The sequence below is a fragment of the Lactuca saligna genome, chromosome 7 (assembly GCF_052625555.1).
Source record: "Lactuca saligna cultivar CGN05327 chromosome 7, ASM5262555v1, whole genome shotgun sequence".
In the NCBI taxonomy this organism is placed as follows: Eukaryota; Viridiplantae; Streptophyta; class Magnoliopsida; order Asterales; family Asteraceae; genus Lactuca; species Lactuca saligna.
The window spans coordinates 122,320,436-122,333,285 of NC_136423.1; positions in this window are offsets into that span (position 1 = coordinate 122,320,436).

Below are 12,850 nucleotides of genomic sequence, written 5' to 3' on the forward strand. Positions count from 1 at the left end.
TAGTGTCTAAGCCCATAACTATTTTGGTATGTACTTGACCAGATGGTGCATGGTCCTTTTGGGTTGCCTTCACCAAAGCAACTTGATAGGATAAATTATGGAGAGAAATGATTAAATATGATTTATTAATATATTATGAGAATAATATATTAAAGGAGAAATCATATTGTTAATTAATATTAGTCAATAATTAATTGGTAATTAGTTTTCTGACTGAAAGAGATTAATTAAACTTAAGCGACTGGAATGTAATTATAAGATAATTGCAATTTGGGCCATGGATTGCCTTATATTAAGGGGTGGACGAATTCTATGTGGAAACCCATGAGAAATCGTCCAAGGCCTTAAGGGAAAGGGGGTCCATGGGTTGCTTAGGGCTTAAGCATCCAAATTAGGGTTTCCTTGTTAGATAACCCTAATAGCCTCACTATATAAAGACCCCTTATGACCCAAAAACGTGGCTAAGCTTTGTTCTAGGGTTTCACACGTTTTTGGGCAGCCTCCATCCTCTTTCATCTTCATCCTCTTGCTCTTGGTGTTTGTGAACCATTAGAGGCGTGACATTTGTGACACTAAGCTTTCTAAAGTCAATACAAGGAGATTTGGGATTGTTATTGCTACATAACAATCAACGTATGCTCTTAAACCTATTCTCATGTTAATATGATTACTTGAATGTTAGAATTAGGGTTTATAGTCTTGGATAACTTGCATGTACAATAAAGAAACCTAGATCCAAGCATTAGGGTTTGTATGAGCACATAGGATGTTCTTATGACCAAAAACCCATCAGCAACAACATATTCGGTTTCGGCTGTAGAGAGAGCAATGCAGTTTTGTTTCTTGGATGACCAACTAACCAATCGACCACTTAAGAATTGACATCCACCTGATGTGATTTTCTTATCCAGTTGTAGTCCACTATAGTTTAAATATGAGTAAGCTTGTAACAGGAAACTCTCATTTGTTGGGTACTAGATTCCGAGGTTCTTAGTACCTTTAAGGTACCTGAAAATTTGTTTGATAGCAAAGTGATGATACATATTCGAGTTGACTTGAAATTTGGCACACAAACATGTGGAGAACATGATGTCCAGATGACTAGTAGTGAGATAAAGTAGAGATCCAATCATTCCTCTGTACTTCTTTTCATCAATTGCAACACTTGAAGGGTCATCACAAATCTTGTATATGAATCCCATAGGTACCTTGGCAGAGGCACAGGTGTCCATTGAGTACTTTTTGAGGAGTTCCAAAATGTACTCCTCTTGGTCAATGAAAATTCCTCTATTATTCTATTTGACTTGGAGACCAAGGAAGAAACTTAACTCCCGATTCATGCTCATTTGGAATTGACTGATCATTAGCTTTGCAAAGTCAGCAACCATTGATGAGTCCGTAGATCCAAAAATGATGTCATCCACGTAAATTTGAACCAACATGAGATGCTTTCCAATCGATCTTTAGAATAGAGTAGGATCTAGAACACCTCTTTGAAAAATAAAGCGCTGGAGAAAGTTGGTGAGGGTCTCGTACCATGCGCGGGGAGCTTGCTTAAGGCCATAGACTGTCTTCCAGAGTTTATAGCAATGGTTCGGAAATGCAATATTGATAAATCCGGGAGGCTGTTAAAGATATACTTGTTGGATTAATGTCTAAGTCCATAACTATAATTGGTAAGACTTGACCCGACCCGGCATGGTCCATTTGGGTTGCATGGCATCATGCACTTGGATAGACTAAAATGAGAGAAATAACACTTAAGGTTTGTTAATATATTATAAGTTCTAATATATTAATAAGGTTATTTAATTAGTATTGATCAAGAATTAATTTGGAATTAATTAAGTGATCAAAAGGAGACTAATTAAATATATGGGTTGATTGTGTAAATCATTCATTCTTATATATGTGGGCTTGTGATCCAAGATTCCTTATGTTGGACTAAGTCCATGGGGTGACCCATGGATACTCCATGGAGGTTAAAATCCATGGACCATAAGGAATGGGTAAAGTTCTGAGTTACATGGTGTAACCCTAATAGCCACCATATAAAAGAAACCCATGGCTAAAGAAATCGACACTATGTGTGTATGAGGGCTAGACGATTTCATGAAGTGTTCTAATTTCTCTTTAAGTTATTCCAAGTGCTTATGGTGTTGTGTGAACCATTTGAGGTGTCACACTTGGGGCACTAGGCACTCAAGCTTCATGAAGACAAGCACTATCAAAGAGGTATGTATTCTATCTTGTTATATCCATTATTTTGTATGCTAGATTAGGATAATACCTTGGATGTTCATATTTGCATGTATAATAGAGAAAACATAGATCCAAGGTATTTAGGGTTGCATGTACACTTAGGAGTGTTAGAATGCTCATAACCCAACAGTGGTATCAAAGCCTAGGCTTGTTTTCTTGTTATACCTGCAATAGAAGCTGAAAAATCGAAATTGGTGCTGTCAACCCAGCAGACTCGCCGAGTCCATGAAGGGACTCGACGAGTCCAAGGCAAAATGCATCTAACTCGTCGAGTTGTGTTCATGCACTCGACGAGTTGGACCCCAGACAGCATATTTTCGAGGTTTTTGGCTAGAAATGGACTAGGAACATTACCCTAAGTTGTTTTTGAACTTATAAACTTGTTTTTTGATGTGGTAATGTTCATGCTAATCCATTTTCAAAGATAATTGTCAATAGATTCATGTTTTGTATTAGTTTAAAGGTTAGACTAATTACATGAAAAAGTTTGATTTGAATTATCTTGTTCTTATGAGTTTCTTAGATTAATAGAAAAGTTGAATGAAATAGTTGTTTTCAATCCATTTTAATCTAAGAGTTGAGTATAAAATGTGTTTGTGTAACTTATCCTCAAGTTACATGAAGAGTCACATTAAAGACTCATAAAACTCATAAAGTTGGCAAAGGTTACAAAAATGAAGAGTCTCTTCATTAAATAAATATAAAAAAAATGTAACCTTAATTAATTTCATAAGTTATAAAATAAAGAAAAAGTTAATTCTTTATTAGTTTAAAGTCTTCCATAATTTGTCCTCAAGTTATGGAACTTGAAGAGTTTTTGGATTAAAACTACTTTAAACACATAAGTTATGGAATTAATTAGTTTTGAATAGTTTCAAAACTTGCCCTCAAGTTTTGGAATTTGTAAAGTTTTCTCTTATGAATACTTGAATTCCAAGTTAGCCCTTAGAATTTTAAAAGTTAAAATTCAACCCTTATACTTTATAATATTATAAGTTAATAATATATATATATATATATATATATATATATATATATATATATATATATGTATAAGAGTAAAGTCGGTCTTACAGCTAGTACGCCTTATTCACGAAGCCGGTCTATAAGGTGGGTATAAGGTTGTTGCCTATAAAATGGCAACTTAATGGGTGTCCACTCTCACCCACCGCTTGCTTGACTGGTGGAGGGTCGTTAGCCGAACGGGTTTGACATGACTATAATTCTCCCTTCATTAAAAGTATTAATGATAAATACTAAGTAACTAAACTCTTAATAATTCCCAATCTTAGTTACTTAGGAAAATGTGAAGAAGGTGCTAATCCATGAAATTACACTTTGCACTTTGTTTAAGTCGGTTAGTGGAGCGTGTGTGGTTAACCGGCACACTAACTCGTATTTCACAAGGTAGGCAAAGAGTAACTTAATGTTTATCATAGTATCGATGGAGCGTGTGTGGTTAACCGGCACATCGATTGAGGGGTAAACACTTAAGGGTACCAAGTAATTTGCATGGTTACTTCACACCTTGTTTTGTGATCCTCGGCATCCCAATCACAAAACCTGAAGGGCACACTCGAGATTGAAACATGCCATTGAACAGTTCAATGAATCTCAAAAGATCTAGGAATTTCAAAGCCAATTAAAACCTAATAATACATTTCGTTTATCTTGGTGGAAATTGGCGAATCGTCATTCACCTACCTTCAAATTGTTTTATAGCTTGGATTACGGCATACCTCTTCTAAGTTATAAGATAGTTTGTTGGGTCCTAGCCTTAATATTTCATATTGGGTGTCATATTAAGGACTTTAAGATCAACTATCTTGAATATCTCCCAAAACATGTCTGTTTTAGACATTTATGATCTTCCCAAATCTCTTGAAACAAGCATTCCTAATGAAGATGATGTCCCATGGATTTCATACTTCTTTCACCTCCTCCAATTATTCTCCCAACCCCACAAGTTCTTGAAAAGTTTAAGATTACTCAAGCCCTAATGGCAAGGCAAGGTCTAGGTGTGATCACATCTTGGAGATGTACTCACATATTGACAAGCCGGGAGAGTTGGGTGTCAAAGTCTTGAGAAAGTTAGTGGCTCAACTACTTTCTAAGTCACATAGTGAGTTCTTCTGGAACACCTATGAAACAGACTATGACAAGACCCTTAATGATCTTATCTATTTGTTAAGATCAACTTCCTCAAAAACTTGATGGACATTGACAATAGTGACACAGGAAATCCAGAAAAAGTATTCTCTTCCCAATGGAAAGGGATCGGCCATAGTCAACTCGGTTGAACAAAATGGTAAAGAGAAAAGCTAAGTCTGTGATAGTCCCGTGTACCATTATCAAAGGGTCCATATGTTTATATTGCCAAAGAAAGGGTCATTATTTGCGAAGTTGCCAAACTTACCTAAGGATGTTAAAGTCAATAAGTTTGACTCTACTTCAGGTAAAGTCCACTAATCTAACTCTGTTAAGTTTCTATTCTGAGATTCCGGATACATGATGTGACTGGGTCACATGGTAATGTTTTAAGAATCAAAGAAAAGTAAAGGAACTTAAAGAAAGAATATGCTGAATCAGATCGCGTAGATGGATTTCTATCGCGTAGTTTGAAGATCGGATTCTTGAGCTAATTCTTAGGAGTTATGAGATATTGCTTAGGAATAGATCACAACAAGTTTTCATATGGGTTGTAAGGATAAGTTTTTCCGCATAGTTTTAAAATAAAAGAAAAATTTTGGTTTTATTTATTTTAAAATATCCTTACAATGGCATTTGAGGAAAAATTGTTGCTTATATGATTCCATTAATAGCAAGAGTGGAAATATGAAATTGATTCCTTCATTTGTGGTAATGTCTAAATTTACCAAATAAGGAAAGATTCTCATCACCCAAGTCTCAATTGGACCGGAACTTGGAATCATGCAAGGTGTATAGCATGATGAATGAGAACTTTCAAGTATTGGAAAATTAAGACTAATTACTTATTCACATGGATGTGTGAGTCAAGTAATGGACTAAGGGATCGAGTACATAGTCATGTGCACTGATTAAGTCCACCACAAAAGATTGATAAGACTATTCGTCTTAGTTTACTAAAGCTCAGTAAATATGATTATACTTACAAGCTTAAGTGTAACTCTGAGACATTGGAAAAGGTTCCAATGTAAGGCAGAGAGAATAAGAAGAATCAAATTAGGCAGAAGGATAAAAGTTTCTCAAATCTGAAAAGATGGGAGAGTACTTTAGTATCAGTTTTGTGATCATCTTAATGATTAAGAAACCATATCAAAATTAGTTCTCTAAGGAAAATCTTAGTGCATTCGTATGACTAAGAAGAGGAACTTGAATTGTTGAAGTGGTTAAATCAAGAAGATGAGTCATACTTCGTTCCAATACAAGTCTTAGAGTCATACTCCAAGATTGTAATTTGAGTGACATGTCTTAAAAAAGGTTTAAAAACACTTATCAAATGTAAGAGTAAAAGTTTTCTACTCTTGTACATTTGAAATTGGTAAGTTGTGATGTTTTGGATAAAACAAAGATCAACTAAGGCCAATTGTGTGAGGTGTTTGTCTTGATTAGAATCCACACTATCTCTTGGATGTTTGACAAGGAAGTCTTATAGGTCAAGAGGACAGTGGGTGTCTTAAAGGTCTTGAAATTCTCAAGAACTAATCAAGTATGAAACCTGAAGTTCTTCACTAGCACACGACTTGAGGTTTATAACCTATCATGTTGACATATTATGTGCCCATTCCAATCAAAGTTGGCTTTGCATATGAGTTCTTAGAGTTCTCAATTGGTTGCACAACAACTTGGAAGCAATTGCAGGCCCTTGAGCTGCCAGGTGGCAAGAAATTAAGATTGAGTTCAATCCATATGGTTTTGGATTTGTCATTATCTTTGTCTTGTGATTATGGTTTTGACAAATTCATATGGATAGGAACTCATACACCATATAAATCTAAGTGTCATAAGGTTTCTCTCTGATTCACGAAAATGATGGTTAGGAAACACTTTCACTAAGTAGATTTTAGTTAGATAGCAATTGTGATATTTGCATTCTCAAAGTCGTTAATGGAGCGTGTGTGGTTTACCGGCACACTAACTTGGACTTGTGAGAAGTGGAAAAAAGGTCTAACCATTATGATTACGGCATCCCTCTTCATAATTGTTTAGACACACAAGTGTGCTATCTAAGGGAAGGTGTATGATTTTGATAAAGTTCTATCAAAACAATCCAGTATCAGAAATATGAACTTTGGTAAGAAAGTCAATAAAGTATTGATTTCTAGAAGTCCAGCTGATTTCTGAGTACATGTCAAAGCTAGTGGGAGCATAAGTGTTATGCTAATAATCATCATGTTAGTGTGAGCATGATAATTATGATAAAGATTGCAAGTTAGCAATGTTAATTATAGAAAACAAAAGGTTTCAATTGGGAAAAAGTTGTTTTGCTATAATTAAGGGAGAGGAAATTATACTTCATCTCAAATCTATAAGCTTAGATCGTGAGGTTTTAATCATTTAGTCAAGAATATATATGAATTTCATGTTGGAATGGCTCAACATAAGGAAATTCTGTATATGGGTCCATTATTTGCGTTCTAAAACTCGATTATGATTACGGCATCCCTTTTCATAATCTGAGTTATGAGAACTTGGCAAATAGAAATGGAAATGTTATAGCAAAAGACTGGTTTAGTCTTTATGTGATACATCATGAATCGTGTCCCGTATGCTTCGGATATAGGACCGATTACATGTGCTATATTCATCCTTTCTAAAATTTTCCAAATGCCTAGGGCATTAAGAAGGGAAAAGGTTTAGAACTGGATATGACTAAAAGGATTAAACAATTGTCGAGGACAATCTAAGGTTTACCAAAGATTGGTTGCTCAAGGACAATTGGAAGTATAGTGATAATTCTGGAAGGACCATATTGACATAATCTGTAAGGAGGCAACTCTTGTTCAGAAGTGATAGTCGAAATGGAATCTGGAAATGTTTCAAAGTTAGAATTTTCAATCTGTGTAAGATTAAGGAAACTTAATGCAAGAAGGATGGTTCCAAGGAGTTGATCTCCTTTGGAATGCTCTGTAATGATTGTTGCCAAGTCTTTGTGAATTTGTGCATAATCGTTACAAGAGGATCAATGCATATAAGTTTAGAATCTAACAGATTTCAGTAAATGGCATGAATTTGGAATTCTTGCATTTGCAATAAGGATTTGGGAGTGTGAAAAGAGAATCATTAAAGATTATGTTCAATTGATCTAGTTCACAAAGTAAAGATCATAGACAAACATAGTATGCATACTTGGTGTATGGCATGACTAGTGTTTAGAAAAACATAGTGTACATGCTTGGAGCATGGGACAACTATTGTTTTAAATTCAAGAATAAAGTTGATAGCTGAAACAGTATACAATGAATAATGTGTAATCATATGGTGATAAATAAAAAGTGTTTTATTTATATTCATAAGTTCTGAGACCATATTGGATTCAATTATTATTGTGTTTCACTTTGCATGTTTTGACTTCCCGAATAAACTAGGTTATTCTTCCGGAATGACAAAGTTATTCAAACCATCCACAGTCAGTCATATGTTGGAAGTAGATATGAATTAAGACTGTCATGGGTTGGCTTGTAGAGGTCTAAGGTGTTGGACAAATGGCTACAACACTCATGAGTGCTCATAAGTTCTGAGTATTGAATTCAACCCGCGCTCATTGGAATCACTTCATGGGTTTATCACGAGTGATCATGAGACGATAATATCTTATATTCTTCAAACCTAGAGATATGAGTTGTTACTATGAGTTGATAGTACATTGATTACACGAAACGCATTGGTAACTCGATGTTATAAAACGTGTCTTTGTGTATGATTCAATAAGTAGTAGAACAAGCCATATGAGTCGAAGTTTATCCATTCCTTTTACCTTCAGGATAAAAGCGATATCTGTGGGACCCTCGATGATTTGATGATGACAAATGGAAGTGCTCGGCTAGGCCAAGACTGATTTGATTTGTTCAATTAGTCAGTCGTCATAAATCGGAAATCAGGAAACAACAAATGGACAGAGAGAATGATTATAATCCATGTCTCAGTCCATATGATATCTAGAATGGAGGAATATATGATCCCTTATCTAATGGACAAGTCATTGACAAGATCAGAGTTCATCTACAAGGTTAGAGTTTGACAGAAGCTTTTGAGAGCTACGATTGCCAGTTGGTTCCTGAAGTCATACGCAAAAATAGTTTTAGACTTATCCAAGTGGGAGACTGTTGGATTAATGTCTAAGTCCATAACTATAATTGGTAAGACTTGACCCGACCCGGCATGCTCCATTTGGGTTGCATGGCATCATGCACTTGGATAGACTAAAATGAGAGAAATAACACTTAAGGTTTGTTAATATATTATAAGTTCTAATATATTAATAAGGTTATTTAATTAGTATTGATCAAGAATTAATTTGGAATTAATTAAGTGATCAAAAGGAGACTAATTAAATATATGGGTTGATTGTGTAAATCATTCATTCTTATATATGTGGGCTTGTGATCCAAGATTCCTTATGTTGGACTAAGTCCATGGGGTGACCCATGGATACTCCATGGAGGTTAAAATCCATGGACCATAAGGAATGGGTAAAGTCATGAGTTACATGGTGTAACCCTAATAGCCACCATATAAAAGAAACCCATGGCTAAAGAAATCGACACTATGTGTGTATAAGGGCTAGACGATTTCATGAAGTGTTCTAATTTCTCTCTAAGTTATTCCAAGTGCTTATGGTGTTGTGTGAACCATTTTAGGTGTCACACTTGAGGCACTAGGAACTCAAGCTTCATGAAGACAAGCACTATCAAAGAGGTATGTATTCTATCTTGTTATATCCATTATTTTGTATGCTAGATTAGGATAATACCTTGGATGTTCATATTTGCATGTATAATAGAGAAAACATAGATCCAAGGTATTTAGGGTTGCATGTACACTTAGGAGTGTTAGAATGCTCATAAGCCAACAATACTTCAGTGCCAAGTTCACCATTTAGAAAAACACTTTTAACGTCCATTTTGGTAAACTTTGAAGCCTTTATGAGCAGTATAAGCAAGGAAGATTATGATAGCTTCAAGTCATTCAACCGGAGCAAAGGTCTCAATGTAGTCGAGGCCTTCAATCTGAGTAAAACCTTTAGCCACTAGTATTGGTTTGTTTTAAAAAATTACTCTTGCATCATCTAATTTTTTGCGAAACACCCATCTTGTACCGACACTAGGATGATTCTGAGGAGGAGGGATGAGAGACCAAACTTGTTTTCTATTGAATTCTACCAGTTCTTCTTGTATGGTTGTGATCCAATCAGTGTGTTCAAGTGCTTCTTTAACGGATTTGGGTTCAACCATGGGGATAAATGCCGAAAAGTGACATTCATTTTGAAGACTTGTAGCAGATCTAGTTTGTAAACCAGCCTTTAAGTTTTCGATCACTTGGTTCAGAGGATGATCCTTGGTCCAGACATGTAACCTTGGAAGTTCTTGAGCAGTATATGAACCAATATCATTGATGGGATTGAGTTTCTCCTCCTGAATGGTTTGAACTTGATGATGATTCTCCCCATGAACTTCTGAACCTTAGAGATTGACATCATCATCAGAAGGGGACTCAAAGAAGTTATCATTCTCATCATTGTTGATCAGATTTGAATCATCGAAGTCAGCAGCTGCATCTTGAAATCCATCCATATTTGATTCAATGGAAGGTTGACCAATCTCCCCCTCAACCTGTAAAGGTTGAAACTGTTCGAAATCAAATGGAAGGAGACTTAGAATCGGACTAGAGACATTTTGAGAAATAGGAACATCCGGAGTCACATGATTCCCACACGAGATTCTGAATCAAGAGTTGTTTTAAAAGGTCCAAAGAGAGTTTCAAAATCTACTTCATGGACTACTTGAATGTTCGGACATTCCAGAGGAGGAGCATTGGACTCCATAATGTGAGTGGTGACATGAGTGGGGCTAGAATTTCGAACGAAGTTGTCATCAAAGGTAACATAAAAGCTTTCGTCAATAACTCGAGTACGTGGATTGAGGACTTAGTAAGCCTTTGATTTTGAGGAATATCTAAGGAAAATAGCTTCATCAGCCTTGGGTTGGAACTTGGTAGGCTGATCACGATTATTCTTAATGAAGCATCTGCAACCAAAAACATGAAGAAATGAGATTGTTGGCTTCCGTCCATTCATGGCTTCGTATGGTGTTTTGTTGAGGTACCGATTGATGATACTTATATTCTGAGTGAAGCATGTAGTGGAAATGGCTTCAGCCCAAAGATACAGAGGAAGAATTGCAAAATTTAGCATTTATCGAGCAACTTCAACTAGAGCTCTATATCTTCATTCGACTACACCGTTTTGTTGAGGAATATAAGGAGCATAAAATTTGTGGTCTATGCCCTTCTCGGAAAGGAAATTGTCAATGGTGGAGTTTGTGAATTCTGAAACATTATCACTTCAAATTCACCTTACTGGGAGTTTGATAAGAACTTCTATTCCTTTGATGAAATTTATGAGCTCGAAGGCTATTTCTAACTTTAGCCTGAAGAAGAAAACCCAAGTGAACCTAGTGAAATCATTTACAATCACAAGAATGTATTTTTTGTGATGTAAACTTTCAACAGTTGATGGTCCACAAAGATCAATGTGTAGAAGTTCTAAGGGCTCAGAGATTGATTTTTCAAAGATGATTAGATGACCTTTCTTTGAATACTTACCTCACATGCAGCACATAAGTGATCATTTTCGAATTTGAGGAGTGGTAGACCTCTAACCATTTCGCCTGAAACAAGATCATTCAGGTATCTTAAGTTCAAATGAGCAAGCCTTCGATGCCATAACCAACTGACATCAGGAATAGCTTTGGAGAGTAAGCATAGTTGGGTCTTGCCAATGATCATGTTGATATCAAGAGGGTACATGTTTTTGTTGTGGTTGGACTTGATCAAGCATTCTTTTCTATCTTCGGTCATGATGTAGCTATAGTTTTTGCGGAATCCAACTCGATGATTTGCATCAGTGAGTTGAGACACACTTATCAAGTTGTGCTTTAGATCAGCTACATATGCCACATTTGAAATTGAAAAGTTTACATTGGTAAGGATGCCATAAACTCATATTTGAGGGGTGGAATTGTTTCCATATGTTACATATCCAACATTTGGTGCAAGCTTCAGATCTCGCAGAAAGTCCTTCTGCCCCGTCATGTGCATGAAGCAAGCACTATCAATACACAATATTGTCTCTTGCTCTGAAGCACAGAGTGCTTGTAAATTTAGTGAATAGTGGAGTTGTTAGGCTCGAAGTTAGATTTTGGGACAAGGGCACGAGTCTTGGGCTTTCAAAGTGACTTATGAGCAACTGAGGGTTTTGAACATTGATTCCGAGATTCCTTGGAAAATAAACAGAATGACATTGTTCTTTCATCTATCCAATAGTCATATTCAATGACACGGATTTGAGGAGTTGTTTGCTTTGGAACATGACTAATTGACACTTTCGGAACTTCGATTTCATCAATGCGAGATTTGATTTTCCACACAAAATTTTGCTTTGAAGATTTTGAAGAGATTGTTTTCTTTAAACTTTTTGGATTGCTTGATGACACATTGGTTTTTGAAGATTTTGGTTTAAAAATTATTCCATCACATTTAGCAATGAAAACAGATGAAATAGTCCGAGGAGAGGTCTTTTGGACAGAAGTGGTATCCTCATAAGTTTTAGGCTTTGTGGAACTGACTACATTCTTTAGTTCAACGGGATTGGTAGAATTTGAAGGTCTCTTGAGGATCTTAGTGGGAGTGAAGGAGTTTTGACTAGGGGTTGAGGATCGAGAATTCCGAGATACACTCTTTTTGGAGTTCTCAAGGAACCTGATATTTTGTCTAGACTTAACCTCCTTTTTGTGAGCATTTTGATCTTCCACTTTGGTATCTACAATATCCTTCCTATTGAGCGTTGGTTTTTTCTTGGATTGAAACGAAGATTTTGAGGTTTGTCCTTCCGAAGGATTACTAAATTCCGGATTAATGGGAACCAACTTGGTTTATGAGGTAACTAAGGATTCTAATTCACAAGAATCAGAGGAGACACAGCTTGAGGTTTCAAATTTATCATCTAAGGATGCCCATACAAACTTAGAGGTAATAGTTTTAGTTGTCACCGAAATGATTTCCTCAATAACATAGTTGTTAGGAGGATTATGTCTTGGAACATAATCTACACAATTTGAAACACTGTGGTGAAATTATGTGGTCCGATTCAGGTCCAAGTTTGTCAAAGGCATGGAATGAGGACACTTGATGACAATTGGTTGAAACTTAGGAATTAAGGAAGCAAGACGGTCTCTGTTTTCAGGAATGGGTGACAAGGGAGAAACTGGGGTGTCTGAATGTTTGATATGCGGAACCTCTCCCATAAATGTCAAAATTTTCAATTCCTCTAAAGGATGAGCAATTGAATTCGGAAACTCGCTTCCAAGGCCAGGTGCTTTCGACCATG